Source organism: Lactuca virosa, chromosome 5, assembly GCF_052849685.1.
Source record: "Lactuca virosa cultivar CGN04683 chromosome 5, Lactuca_virosa_CGN04683_v6, whole genome shotgun sequence".
NCBI lineage: Eukaryota > Viridiplantae > Streptophyta > Magnoliopsida > Asterales > Asteraceae > Lactuca > Lactuca virosa.
Genome location: NC_136430.1, coordinates 158,852,642 through 158,867,645, shown reverse-complemented (window position 1 = coordinate 158,867,645; position 15,004 = coordinate 158,852,642). Strand labels below are relative to the sequence as shown.

General features: G+C 34.8%; 1 long non-coding RNA gene across 5 annotated transcripts; it reads left to right on the top strand.

Moving 5' to 3' along the window:
* Positions 1-9,715: 9,715 nt before the first annotated feature.
* LOC145116512 (uncharacterized) lies at positions 9,716-12,182 on the top strand. 5 transcript variants are annotated; one of them, XR_013712130.1, is made up of 5 exons: positions 9,716-10,342; positions 10,427-10,602; positions 10,736-10,812; positions 11,012-11,112; positions 11,203-12,182. It is a non-coding gene; the product is annotated as an uncharacterized LOC145116512 (long non-coding RNA). The 5 variants fall into 5 exon arrangements; XR_013712131.1 differs by having other exon boundaries at positions 10,943-11,112; XR_013712133.1 differs by having other exon boundaries at positions 10,427-10,642; positions 10,943-11,112.
* Positions 12,183-15,004: the final 2,822 nt, after the last annotated feature.

Sequence of the window (15,004 nt, the reverse complement as noted above, 5' to 3'; positions counted from 1 at the left end):
CGGCCTTTGGGCCCAATTTGCGAAGAAAATGAGGTTTTGAGGTTTAAAAATGTTATTTTGGCAAAAGTTTGAGTCATAAATGTAAATAAACCAAATTTAGAGGTGAAAATATCATTTATTCTCGATTTGGACCAAAAATGTAAAGTTTTCCAAAACTGGGCCGAAAATGTAAACTTTTACCAAAAAGGGGCTGAAAATGTAATTTTCTACAAAACAGGGTTTTAAATGTAAAAATATATCATTTTGGGTCAAAACTATAAATTTACCAACGTTTGGGACAAAATTGCAAACTTTTATAAATTATGGACTAAAGTGTCATTTTTACTAAACTTTGGGCCTTAATTAAAGATTTGAGTATCATTAGCCAAAAATGTCATTTTTACAAAATGAAAACCTTTATCATCAATCTATTAAGCCTCGAACTAAAACAAACAACCGAATCAAAAGAACGAGCGAATTACGTCAAAAGCTATTTATTGGGCCCAATATTCACATTTCTTGGCCATTGGGCCCTAAGGGCCCAATTAAGTGTGTATTGAGCCCAATGTTTTCCATGACATTTTATTGGGGCTTGTGGCCCACTTACATGTTAATTTGGGCCTAAGTTATGGATTACATGTTTATTGGGCTTTTGTAGCCCATTTACATGCCTATTGGGCCTAAATTACCCTTTTTCATGTGATTGGGCCTTTGTGGCCAAATTTCATATTAATAGGGCTTGGAATGGAAATTTCATGTGTTAGTAAACCGTAATGATACCCTTATGTAATCATTAAAATCCGTAAACTTATTCAAGTACCTTTCGAATACTAAAAACATCCCACAAATACGTAAACATTGAACATAATACAAAGAGAGGTTAAGAATCTAGTGAGACTTGTCGATTGGCACCACTGAGTGTACTATCGTAGCCTGTAGTTATAATCAGAGTTTTCTGGTAGGAAAGCGGGAGTTTGTGTATAGATCTATACGGGGTGACCCCCCACGCCTTAACTGTTCGCTACAGCTACTAGGTCAGTCTAGGGCGACAACATCCTTAGCAAGACCGACATTTGGAAAAATACCAAGACGGGCGGCCTAGTCATATCATGCATGGTTATAACGGCTCATATAGGGATTCAATACCAAAAGATAACCATTTGAAGATAAACTCTTTAATTGTGTTAATGCAAACGACTTATTTAACGATACAAGAAGTTAGACATTATTATAAAACAGAAAATATCGGATTTTCTGGGGAATTTATTTATATACAATTATCATTTATTCAAAATACAACGAACCTAAACTACACTCTTACAAGTTTTATCTATTAAATTCACACATGCATTTATACTCGATTTTCACATCATTTTCAAAACATTTTACAGAGAATATCGGATTTTCTGGGTTTTTACAAAAGAGACAAAGACTTTTACTCCAATATACTTATGAACTCACCAACATTATATATGTTGACCATTTTCAAAATAACTTGTATTCTCAGGTAATCGTTAAGCTGGAAGATATGCAAGTGTGTCTGGTTTTGTTTATGTAACCGCACTTATCGTACTTTGAACAATTAGAACTTATGTATTTTAACAATGTACTTGATGTGAACAATGCTGGTTGTATTATGTAATGTTGGTGATGAATGTGTTATGTTTCATTTATATTCATGGTAATGATTATTCAATTGATAGTCACAACAGCCCCCGGACGTTTCCGCCGTCTGGTTCGGGGGTGTGACATTTCAGCAGTTCTCAGAAGGCCTTGAAGCTTGCTTAGTGTGACCTCCTCCTTGTTCATATGATAAGTCATATGAAACTGATCATAACAAGAAGGCAAAGAGTGTAGGATAATGTCAATGGCCAACTCTTCATCGAAGTTGACATTCATCTTCAGCAAGCAGTCCACAAACCTTTGCATCTTTTGCAAGTGGGTCGTGATGGACTCTCCATCCTTCATTTTAGTTATGATCATGGAGGCACTGATTTCATACCTTTCCTGCCAAGCACTTTTATGGTACCTTTCCATCAAGTCTTGGTGCATCTCATAGGGCCAAAAGTCCTCATAGGACTTTTGAAGCTCTAAAGTCATGGTAGCAATCATGATACCCGACACCTTTGTCGCGTCCCTCTCATGAGCCTTATATTCAGCAATCTGTTCAGGAGTGGCAGTGTTTTCATCAATCTCCTTTAGCTCTTTATTGAGGACATATTCCTTTTCCTCGTAGCGAATGGCCATGCGGATGTTTCGAATCCAATCATTGAAATTCGATCCATCAAAAATGACCCTCCCACATAAGTTCATGAGGTAGAATGAGCCAGAAGCAGTGTTTGAAGTAGATATCTGAAAAGAAAGACAAAGTTTAGATTAGATAAGGATCCTTAATATAACACCCAAATGAAATATTAAGGCTAGGACCAACACAATATTCTAAAATTCGGAAGAGGGATGCCGTAATCCAATTGCAAAATATTTGAAGGTAGGTAAATGACGATTTACCAAATTCCACCATGAAAACGAAAATGAAGATTAATTTTTAAATGAATTGAAATTCCTAGATTCTTTGAGATTCATTGAACTTTTCAATGGCATGTTTAAATCTCGATTATGCCCTTCAAGTTTGTGACTGGGATACCGAGGATCACAAACAAGGTATGAATAACCATGTAAATGTGCTTGGTACTCTTAATGTTACTTATCACCTAATCAATGTGCCGGTTAACCACACACGCTCCATTGATCCATGATTAACATCAAGCTACCCTTTTCCACCCTTGTTAGTCCCAAATTACTGTGCCAGTTAACCACACACGCTCCACTAACGACTTAACAAGGTGCAAAGTGCAATTTCATGGAATAGCACCATTTTCACATTTTTCCTAAAGTAACTAAGATTTGGAATTTATAAAAGTTTAGTTACTTTATAATATCATTATACTTATTAATGAGGATTAATCTCCTATCCTACCCGTTCGGCTAACAACCCTCCACTAGTCAAAAGTGCGGTGGGTAAGAGTGGATACCCAATGGCGGTCATATTATAGGCTGCTTCCTTAAACACCCCTTATAGACTGGCTTCGTGAATGAGGCATACTAACGGTAAGACTGACTTGTCTTATACATATATATAAGTATTAAACTGTAATATTATAATAGTATAGGGTTAAATTTTGAACTATTAAAATTATGGGGTTTGGAATTAAAGTTTCATAAATGATACTTTTCAAATTCCAAAACTTGAGGGCAAATTTTGAAACTCTTCAAAACCTCTTGAGTTTTAGAATTTATGTTACATAAATGAGACTTTCCAAGTTTCATAACTTGAGGACAAGTTATGAAACTCTTCAAGACCTTTGGAATTCTATAACTTAAAAAGTTAATGTTTCATGAATGAGATTTTTCATATTCCATAACTTGAGGACAAGTTATGAAATTCTTCAAGAAACATTTAGATCAAATTTAACTAATACAATTATCATATAATTTATCATTTACCAATTTGACCTAATACTAGTCATATAGCAAAGATAATTTCAAATTCTACCAATAATTATTTTTTCACAAAATCAAGTAATTATCTTAAAATTTGACAATCATCATGTTATTGGATAGGGATAATCATTACCATATTAGTAAAATCAAATTTTATGAACCAAAACAATTTGTGGTAATGATCCTAATCCAAAACAGGCCAAAACCTCTAAAATTCTGCCATCAGATGATCTAACTCATCGAGCCAGTCAATGGACTTGTCGAGTTCATCATCATATGATCCAACTCGTCGAGTTCCATTATGGACTCGTCGAGTTGGGCCTAGCAGAATCCAGAATTGCAGATTTTTCAGCTTTAAAAATTAAACAATTGCATCGGTATAATAGAAAACACCCATGGCTCTGATACAACTGTTGGGTTTTATATACCCTAACATCCAAATGGTGCACATACAACCCTAGTGCTTTGGATCTAAGTTTTCCCTAATTATACATGCAATATTCATTTTCCAAAGCATGAAGCCTAACTAGCATGCAAATGTGATATTTGAATAATAAAAAACTAGTTAGAATATTACATTTTGATGTAGCTTGTAGAACTTGGCCTTAAAAGAGCTTATCACCCCAAGCGTGATGCCTCAAACAAGTCACAAACACCAATAAACAATTAGAGGACAATGAGAGGGGTTTAGGAGACACAAAATCGGCTAGCCCTTCTTGGAATGCAAGTGGTCACCGATTTTAGGGCTTAGGTGTACATTTATAGTGTAGAATTCCAAGAGTCATTTGTAACCCTAATTCTTACACTTAAGCTTATGATCCAACAATTGATTTGAACTAACACTTCATGGACTAACTCATAAGCTTAGCCCATTACAAATCAATCATGGATCATTAGCCCAAACCATATGTATCACTGATTTACATAATCAGTCCCTGTTAATGTAATTAGTCTCTTTTTATCACTAACTTAATTCCAAATTAATTCTTGATCAATACTAATTAAATAATATGATTTCTCAATTAATATATTATTCTTATAATATATTAATAAATAACAAATAACCTCTTTCTCAAATATCCAACCTATCAAATTGTAAGGCAACCCGAAATGGACCATGCTACTATCGGGTCAAGTACATACCAATTATAGTTATGGGCTTAGACACCTAATCCAACAAATAGAACCTCGAAGTAACATTGTTTGTAAACTTCCAGCAGGATATTCTTGTTTTACATTTATGTGTGACCCCCTAATATAACCAGATTACCAATTAGGGGTAGAGTGTGTCATTTTACCAGACTATATAGACCAAAATCCAAACACTGCAACAACCACCATCATATTTATACATATAATTTTTACTTAAATCCGAGATAAGTGCTATAAATAATTATAAAAAGCAAGCAAATTGCAATAAATGACACTGAAATGGAAGTAATAAAATATTTTTTTTGAAAGTACAATGCTACTAAAACTATAATTTCGGATTTTTTTATAAAAAGAAAAAAACTCACATCTGACTGGACCTGGTCGGATTCATGAGACCACTTATAACTCTATCATGAAGTGTGACGTTGTTGGAGCATGGAAATGCTCTACAAATAATGAGTGATAGTTAGGTTATTTATTTTCGTTTATTTGTATTGTGGGTGTTTTTCTCTCTCATATATAAAGGGAGATTTGGTCATTTTCTTAAGTGCACTTCAAAATGTAGCTTTTCTATAGATAGAGAAAGTGGTGGGATCTCTCCCACCAAGGGAGAGTCTTCTCTCCCACCCATGTATTGTAATGTTATATTTTATCCCTCTTTTCTAATCTATGGAATTTCTCATCATATGTTCTTCATGTTCTTCACTTTTATATTCGTTAAATCTCGAGATATTATTCTTCCGCATCCACCGATCGTTCAAAATTTCTTTCAACAATTGGTATCAGAGTCGTACCTTGAAGGTTCAAGCGACTAGTTCAAGGGAACAACTCTCGTCCGGTGATTATCTTGAAGATTTTTTGGATTTTGCAAGAATTTTCGGGTTCAAACCGGAAATTTTATGATGAGTTTTTTCTATTTTCTGGTGTTGATTCGTGCTTAGAAGAATAAATTTGTTGCTGATGTTCGTTCAAATTTTCTGCTGAAAATCGTGTTCTTAATTTTCTTATTTTGTTGTTGAAGAAATGAAGGAAAATGGGAGAAGAAATTAATTTTTGTGGTCTCTAAAACTGTTGAAGAATCTGCTCCAGGAGGTTTTTATTCTTGGAAATGAGACACAAATTTTGGGCATTTATTGATAAAGTTGGAGCATTTTTCTTGAAGACTTTTCCCAGCAACTTTTGTTCATCCAAAAGGTATGAACTTCTCTTGTTCATAAACAAATTGTTGCTGTAGATCTTTATGAAGAATGTGTGGACATGAGTCTTTGGTTTGCATAAAGCCACATGTCATTGTTTCTTTTTGGTAAAGAGTATTCAACTTTTATTTACCTTCCTAGGATAAAACCATGTGACTTGACCAATCTCATCAACTTTTGTCCCCTTTAAACCACTTGCATACTCCTCTTTTTGCCTCCCGAAGACCTCTTTTTGACCCAAAATGCTTTAAAAAAAATTCCCCTCATTAAAATATGAATAAATGGCCTTTTTGGTACCATTTTTTCATAAAAAAAAACATTTTTCGTCATCTGTCCAGCCCTTCTTGGGCCCCTGAACCGCAACCAAAAACTGCCTACCGGAGCCTCCTAAGAAGCCTCCCCGCAACCCTTCTTAGCCTTGGTACTGCAACCCCTCTCAGGCCTAAGTACTGCAGTCTCTTAGTCCAAACCGAGGATCCGCAGCCTTCTCTTTTCCTGTTGTCTGAAGTCTGCTGATCTGCAACTGCCCTCTTCTTGCCTTCGGACCGAAGTCCTCTCTTCTACCGGAGCTTTGGACCGCAGAAATGCTCTTCTTCTCGGACCGCAACTCTAACCGCAATCTCCTTCATCGCTAACCGCAAGCGACCTTCGCACCGCAGTCGCTTCTGTGCCTTCTGACCGCAGTCACTTCTGTTCCCACACTACCGCAGTCTTCATCGACTGCAGTCTTCATCCGCAAGCTAGCCTCATCCGCACCCACCCCTTCCATCCGCACCCTTCTTGCCTCCGGTCCTCCCCCTTCTCAACTCCGGCCCTCTTCCTCCTTCAGCCTCCTTCTTTTAGCCCTCTTCTTCCAGCCTCCCTCCCTCCCTCCTTCCTCCTCCTTCCCCCTGCCTCCTTCCTTCTTTCCTTCCCTCCTTCCCTCTCATCGCCCCCTTTTTTAAAAAGCCTTCTTATTTTTTTTAACTCTTTTTTTTCACCAAATTGAATTTTTATTCCAGCCAATTTTTTTATTATTTATTTTTTTAATTATTTTTTTAACACCAATTTTTTATTTAGCCAATTATTTTTTTAACACCAATTTTTTTATTTAGCTAATTATTTTTTTAACACCAATTTTTTTTATTTAGCCAAAATTTTTTTATTAAAACCATTTTTTTTAAACCAATTATTTTTTAACACCAATTTTTGGCACAACCCAACCTTGGATAGTCACATTGGTTCACTTAATGCCGATTATTTTGGAAGACTTCTATTCTTTCCATGAAGATTACTCCATACTGCAGTCGGACTTCATATTATTCTTTGTGACGTTTGCACCGCAACGGCGACTGATCAACAAAGTTGTTTCGCATTCTTCGCTTTATAGGATTTTTATGACTTGTTGCTTTTGATCTACGGTTGACGAACCATGTTTCTTGAGCATGTGGACTTTATTTTCTATTGAAGACCACTTCGAGAGTTCCGACACCGCAGTTTGGGTATATTGATATCTTTTCGGCACAGCAGAGATTATTTTTTTATGTAGAGTTATTCTCGTTTCTTTGGTATTTGTTCGAGCAGTTTTCAGCAACTGAATCACCTAGCTACAGATGACCGCAAAGTATCTCTTTTACTCTTTTTCTCGTGTCTTATCGAGACCCTTCATACATTTAGGGAGAGCCTTCTTAACTCTTGGTATCCGACACTCTCCATCCCAATGATATATTTATTTTTGATATCCGGTCTTTGGTTATCAAAAACAGGGAGAGAATATTATGATATCATCCGGATATGGTTTTTATGATTGTTTGAGTTTAGATTTTTAAAGACTTCTGAAGACGATGATTTATTTAGCGACGTGATGTGACACTTATTTTTGGTATTCACGGATCAAATTTTTGGCATTACTAGATGTTTCCCGGTTCCAGATTATTTATTATTCGGACTCCACCACAGGATGATTCTTTGTGTTTGCATCCGGTTCAGATACTATGATTTTTCGAGTTTGGATTTGTGATATTTTGAAGACGAATATTATTTTGGCGATGTGACGTGGCACTTATTTTTGATCTTTTGATCAAATTTTTGGCATTGCTAAACCATGTCTTTGGACCCATATTATTTATTATCCGGACTTCATTTTTAGATGCTTCACATTTTAAGCAGGTTATTCTTTGAAGAATTTTGGGTATATTATGATTCGAGAACTAGAGATGTTTTTCAGACTTTTTGAAGTCGAAGTGTTTCTTTTATTTGATCTTCTACTTGCTCATGGTGCTTATGACTAGTTTGAAGATTTGGATCTTATTTTTCTGCTTCATTGGTGGTGCTTTGAAGCCGAATACCTTCACTGTTTAGAGATTCATGGCTAGTTTCAGACATCACAGACACTTCAGAGTTTCAGAGACATTTCAGCATTTGGTTCTCATTATGTTTCATTTTATTACCACACTTGCTAGTCGGATTATTGTATGATAGCCTTTTATCACTTCATTTGTATCTCTCATCATTTGTAAGCATTTAGGGAGAGATTTTTGGAGCATGGAAATGCTCTACAAATAAGTAGTGATAGTTAGGTTATTTATTTCCCTTTATTTGTATTGTAGGTGTTTTTCTCTCTCCTGTATAAACCGAGAGTTGGTCATTTTCTTAAGTGCACTTCAAAATGCAGCTTTTCTATAGAGATAGAAAGTGGTGGGATCTCTCCCACCAAGGGGAGTCTTCTTTCCCACCCATGTATTGTAATGTTATATTTTATCTCTCCTTTCTAATCTATGGAATTCTCATCATATGTTCTTAATGTTCTTCATTTTTATATTCGTTAAATCTCGAGATATTATTCTTCCGCATCCACCGATCGTTCAAAATTTCTTTCAACAGGTGTGGATATCAGGAAGGATTTATATGGTAAGATTATTCGATTACATAGATTGTAACTTATTAATTTCAAGTAAACTTTAAAAAAAATCTTATGCATTTGATTGATGCATTGTTTTTTTCCTATTTGTTTCGCATTCAGTGAAAATAGACAATTCATTAGAATCATGTGATGATCCAATATATTTTAAAGCTTCAAAACTGTAATTGAATAAACCATGCTAATAATTTAATAGATAATAAAATTTAACACAAATGTAGCTTGAAGCACTATTATAATGTAATTTGAAACATATGCATTGAACTGATGCATAACTGTAGAGCGATTTATTTATTTTTCAGAAATTCATCAACTAAATCAAATAAATATAATCGAAAAATAATTAGAATAAAAATAACAACATGATTGAACTATGTCTTATAATCAATTGCCTGTATTTTTTGCAACTTTAATAATTTACATGGACAATCTTATGATTTTAATCTACAAGAATCAATAGATGAACCAATTGTTGAAGATATTATATAGAATCATGAGAATGTATATTGTCCTTCCGGTAAGGTTTTTGCTATAATCGATTAACTCAAATGAATCCAACAATGTTATTGAGTTCGTTGGTTCGCTACTATAAAAGGGGTTCGTTGTTGAACTTGATTATATATATATATATATATATATATATATATATATATATATATATATATATATATATATATATACCATCTTATAAAACATACATCTTAATGTCTTAAATACAACTTCCAAAAGCTTGATGTACAATGAAATTGAACATCTCTTAAAAAATTGTCTTAAAGACAATTTGTACAACATGATTTACTAATGTCCAATGCTTGATTAATTTGGCTCCAAAACAGTCTTTCCGTTTTGAAATATTTTAAAAGCTCGTGGATTACCACGCTTTTTCTTGAAATATTTGACCGGCTGTCTGGGATTTAATTGAACGGTGCATATGATAATATGATTTTACACCTTATCCCAAGCCCACTTTTCATTTCAAAATTTGAAACGCTACAAAAAGATTCTCTCTCAAGAAAAAAACCCTAGCCACGATCAGATATCAAGTCATTCTGGTTTCGCCTCCTCCCCGGCTCAGCCTCACCACCTCCGTTGCGCACCATAACCACCAATGATTATCTGCAGAAACCCTTCCCCACCACTCACGACACAGTTACGTTGTCAAAAATCCTTTCTTACCCTCACCGTTGTTTCGCGGCTTCACGACCTGCACCGCCAGCACAACACTGATGCTCCATATTCTCATTCTTTCGATCTCCACAACACCTTGCATCCATCAAAATCACCATAGCCGCCGTTCACCACCTTGAACACTAGATCCATGTCCCCAACAACCGCCTGACCTCCCTTAGAGTTTCCGTCCGATATCACTACATATCCGTCTCAACCTCTGTTGAAAGAACATTGCACCACCAAGGGAAACCATTTTTCGTGGTTGGTTCGAGCTTTCAAGCTTTTAATGAGACTAATGGCGAAGAACCAAGATCAAAGTGCCACGAGATTCTATCTATGCACACACAAAGAGTTTCTAGATCTGAATTTTTAATTTGACCTTGATTTTTTGTTTTATTTTAAGGGTTTCACTCTCATTTGTTCTAGGTTTTCTGCAGGTGTTTGGGTGGGTTCGATTTTGATCTATACTTTTGTTTTTCATTATCATATTTCAAATTCTGATTAAAGCTTTATTTGTGATCCTATACAGGTACCTACTTGTTAAATGAGCACTCGGAGGACGTTTAGTGCTTTATATGTAGTTGCGTGATTAATGCTTCAAATGGTTTGTTAAATCAGGAGAGAATGAACCTATTAAGGACGTCTCTCTGATGCTATGCATCTTGGATGCCTTCTTTGCAATATAGAAATCAATAACGACCACCAGTAAGCATTCTAACTCCGTAATAATGACTGAAACGCTATGGTATTTTCTCAGATCTATATTACCCTGTAGCTATTCTTTCCGTCTCACCCCCTCTGATGTTGGCTATTTCTTTTTCTTTATTTCTGCAATTAGGATACATTTTTGGGACTACCAAGGTGGATGAAGCTGAGCTTGAATGGAGGGTATTAGGATTTATGAAATGATCTCAAGTAAAAGACAACTCCTTAAAGCTAAGGTTGTTGTTCTTTTTATTATCGCAGGGTAAAATATGGATCTGATGCATTGGAATTGTTTTTTGTTGATTTTTTGGTTTCATTTTCATTTTTTGTGGTTTTGTAGATAGGTATATGTCTTGATTTCGATTTATCACAATGTGATAGGACGATTCTCTAACCAGATCTGATGCAGTGAATTAGGTTGAGGAACTAAATATTTCACCAAAGTTCTTCTTTGCGTTGGTGCAATAATAATGTTAACTAAAAAAAACATGTAACAACCATACACAAAAGGTTAGAGATTTACTTATTTCTAAAAGCATAACTGGTGTTTCCATTTTTATTTTGTAGCTGATTTTGAATTTACTTGTGTCTCCTGTGTAGATTATCGCAAACAAGAAATCCATCGAACTTGGTAATTTGTCTCAAGCAGGTTGGTACATATAGTTCTATGTGATTGGTAGCACAACAACACGATTAGTTGATTGGTTGAAGAATATAACTAGCTTAAATAATATGCTAATAAGTGGAAATACACATTTAAGTGATTTATCTTCTATTTCTAGCATTTAGAACCTGGTTAGGATGATTTGGTATCCAATGTAAATGAAATAAAGGTTTGACTACCCTTTTTTAACTTATTTCTCTCAACCTAATTTAAAGCTTAGATTAAATGATAAAATTGGCCTCGAGAAAGATTAATGATTGACGAAAATGAAAAAAAATATAACAAAATATGCACACATTAGTCTGTTTTTATCATGTGTAAAATAAACCAATTCTTTTTGGATGTTTTTGGTCAATTTGGTCATACACTTTTATAGCAGAAAATATAGAATTTTCCTATTATGTATTAATGAAACTTGGGTATTGAAGAAACTAAATTTATCAAAAAAAAAATTGGCCTGTTTATTACTCATTCTGTTTTTCATGGTCTGGTGTGTGGAAAAAACGGACCGTTAACCAAATCATAGCTAAATCGGGCGGGTTAGGCGGTTTTTGGGTTAAACGGTTTGGGTTAGTCGAGTTGGTGTTTATCACCAAACTGTAATTACATCAGATTATATGGTGAAATCGGATTCAGAAAAGTAAAATCGGCTCATTTTAGCTTAAACTTCAGGTACCATATTTCTCTAATTCACTATTTTGTTACAGGGTATACATTTGAAATTTTATGATTTTTCTTGATCTTGAAGCTTTTTGTCCAGCAAACATGTCTCCCCTCTAGAAATCGGCTTCTAAAAAGTGACAGACAACGCTTTGCTTATAACGTACCATCATATTTTTATTCATAGATTTGTACAGATTTCAGGATTTATGCAAAAAAGATTTGTGGGTTTTTTGTTATCTCACACCCTACATAGACACCAAAATAGCAACACTTCCATTTTTATCAATTGTATTCTTAATTATTTATCTTTATTTCTCAATTGATTATTTTGTTTGATGGAGTCATGCTATTGCAACCGAATGTTATGATGGTCTTCTTTTTCTTTGTGGTGGACATTGTCCAAATCCGGATATAGATTAGTATGCTGCTACAAGTGCATGCGATACTTTCAAAGCCTTTAAGGCTATACGGTGTGGGGTGCAGTTCCAAACCGCAGTGCAGCCACGTGGACCGCGAACACCGCCCCCAGGGTGCGGTTTCCTGCGGCCAAAACCGCAGTGCGGCTAGAAACAACCGCACAATCTGATTGGATGTTCCACCTTTTGACCGTTGACGGTCCTTTGCGTCCGCATTTAATTTAATTTGTTTTTTTTTTTTGCCTTTCTTTCCTATATATACATATCCAATTCATTTGTTTTTAACCACAATACAACCTCTTCTCTCTCTCAAAAATTTTAAAAAAAATCACCACTCTCTCAAAAATATCATCTTCTGAAGAATTTCAGACTATTTTTTATACCGCTGTTGCGTGTGCTCAAATGGCGGAACAAACATATGATGCTTTATGCAACAACGCAGCTGCAAGTTCTCAACGGAGAACACAAAGATATATTTGCAGAAATCGTGAAGAAGCCAACCAACGTTTGGTGCAAGACTATTTTGAAGAGAATGCCACTTATCAAGGGTATTATTTTCGTAGGCGCTTCAGAATGTTCAAAGGTTTATACGAACGTATAGTTGAAGATGTAACGAGGGAGTGCAGTTTTTTTCAATAAGGCTACGATGCTAGAGGTGCACCCGGTTTCACTCCCTTACAAGAATGCACGGCCGCACTTCGTCAGTTAGCATATGGCATTCCGCCTGATGCGTTAGACGAAACTTTTAGGATGTCTACTAGGATCGCACGAGACAGTCTCCATTTTTCTGCAAAACTGTGATTCAATTTTATGGTCCAAAATATTTACGTAAGCCTACATGTAATGACATCCTGCAATTGCAAGCTCATCATGCTAGTGTGCATGGGTTTCCTGGAATGCTAGGAAGCTTAGATTGTCTCCATTGGGCATGAGAAAATTGCCCTACATCATATCATGGGCAATTTACCCGAGGTGATCATGGTCACCCAACGGTCATACTTGAAGCAGTTGCATCACAAGATATGTGGATTTGACATGTTTTTTTTGTTCTCCTGGTTCGATTAACGACATCAACGTTCTTAATCGTTCACCAATATTTAACAACATATACGATGGATCCGCACCAGATTCTTCTTTTGAAGTGCGTGGAACGCCATATAAGTATGGTTATTATTTGTTCGATGGAATCTATCCTGAGTATGTTGTGTTTGTTAAATCGTTTACGTGTCCACATGGTTCTAGACGAAAGAAATTCAAGAGAGCTCAAGAAAGAGCTAGGAAGGATGTTGAGCCTGCTTTTGGAGCTCTGAAGAAACAGTGGTTCATATTGAAAAAACCAGCAGCTTATTTAGGCGAGGAAAAACTTCAAGAAATCATGTATACATGTCTCATATTGCATAACATGATTATTGAAGACGAAGGAAGAGCGATATGTGCGTTTGACGAGGAAGAAACCATACCAGAGACACAACCAATAGAAATTGGTGGCGAAGAGTATATGAACAGGAGAGCAGAGATACGTTGCACTGAAACATTTCACAATCTTCGCAATGACTTGGTGGAACATATTTACGGGGTTCAAAACATTAACCTTAATTTGGATCCACCGGATGACTCCGAAGACGAGTTCTCGGAGAACGACTTTATGTAGTTTGCTTTAGTTATTTTATTTGTGTTTTTTAAGTTTCTAGGATTATTTAAATGTCATGTGTGTGGTTTTCGTTTTTTTTTTTTTGGTAATGCAATGTAATGTTTTTTTAATTTTCAAGTAATGAAAATTTATGTTTTTTATTAAAAACGAAGTTTTATTAAATTAAAATAATTTAAAAAAACAAAAAAAAAAAAGAAGTTTTATTAAATTAAAATAGTTAAAAATAACAAAGAAAAGAAAAGAAAAGAAAAGAAAAGTGTGACACCACTCCCTTGGTGTGGCAAGAAACCACACTTGTGTGGTAAAAAATGACATGGCGCTTATGTGGCGGGGGAGAGAGTGCGGTTTCGATGGCACCACTCTATCCAGCCTAAAAGAGGTGTTGTCAAAGGAAACAGAGGTTGATGATGTTGCATTGATATCAAAAGATAGCAATGGGACATAACTATACACATGTAAAATATTAGATGGTAGAGAAATTTTGATAGAGAAATCAAATTTTGATAGATAAAATGTATTTTTGGTGAAGATTTTATTGTTTGTATGTGTGTTTGTGTGTGGCAGTTTAATATACTGGAATGATGTATATAACAACTAGACGAATGCCCGCGCGTTGCGCTGAAACTCCCATATAGTTGAAGTCTTTACAAATATATGTTTTTTTTAAATATAACAATAACATTGTTGTTAAATTTGATATAATAATTTGTATACTAAATTGATATAATGTATTGATTATTTTGAATTATATGATAATATATATACATCTATTATTACTTCATAATATCAATCGCTTGAATGACTTTTATCCGCGAATTACACATGAATAAAATTGAATATAGTATATGGTTTAATGTTATTTATATTTGTTGTTATTGTTAATTAATTTTTTAAAATTTATTTGTTTAATATTTTAATTTTTATTATTATAATTATTTAAAATATCAAACATTATTTTTTGATTTTAAAGGTAACAATATAATCATTTATATAGAGTTATTTTTAACT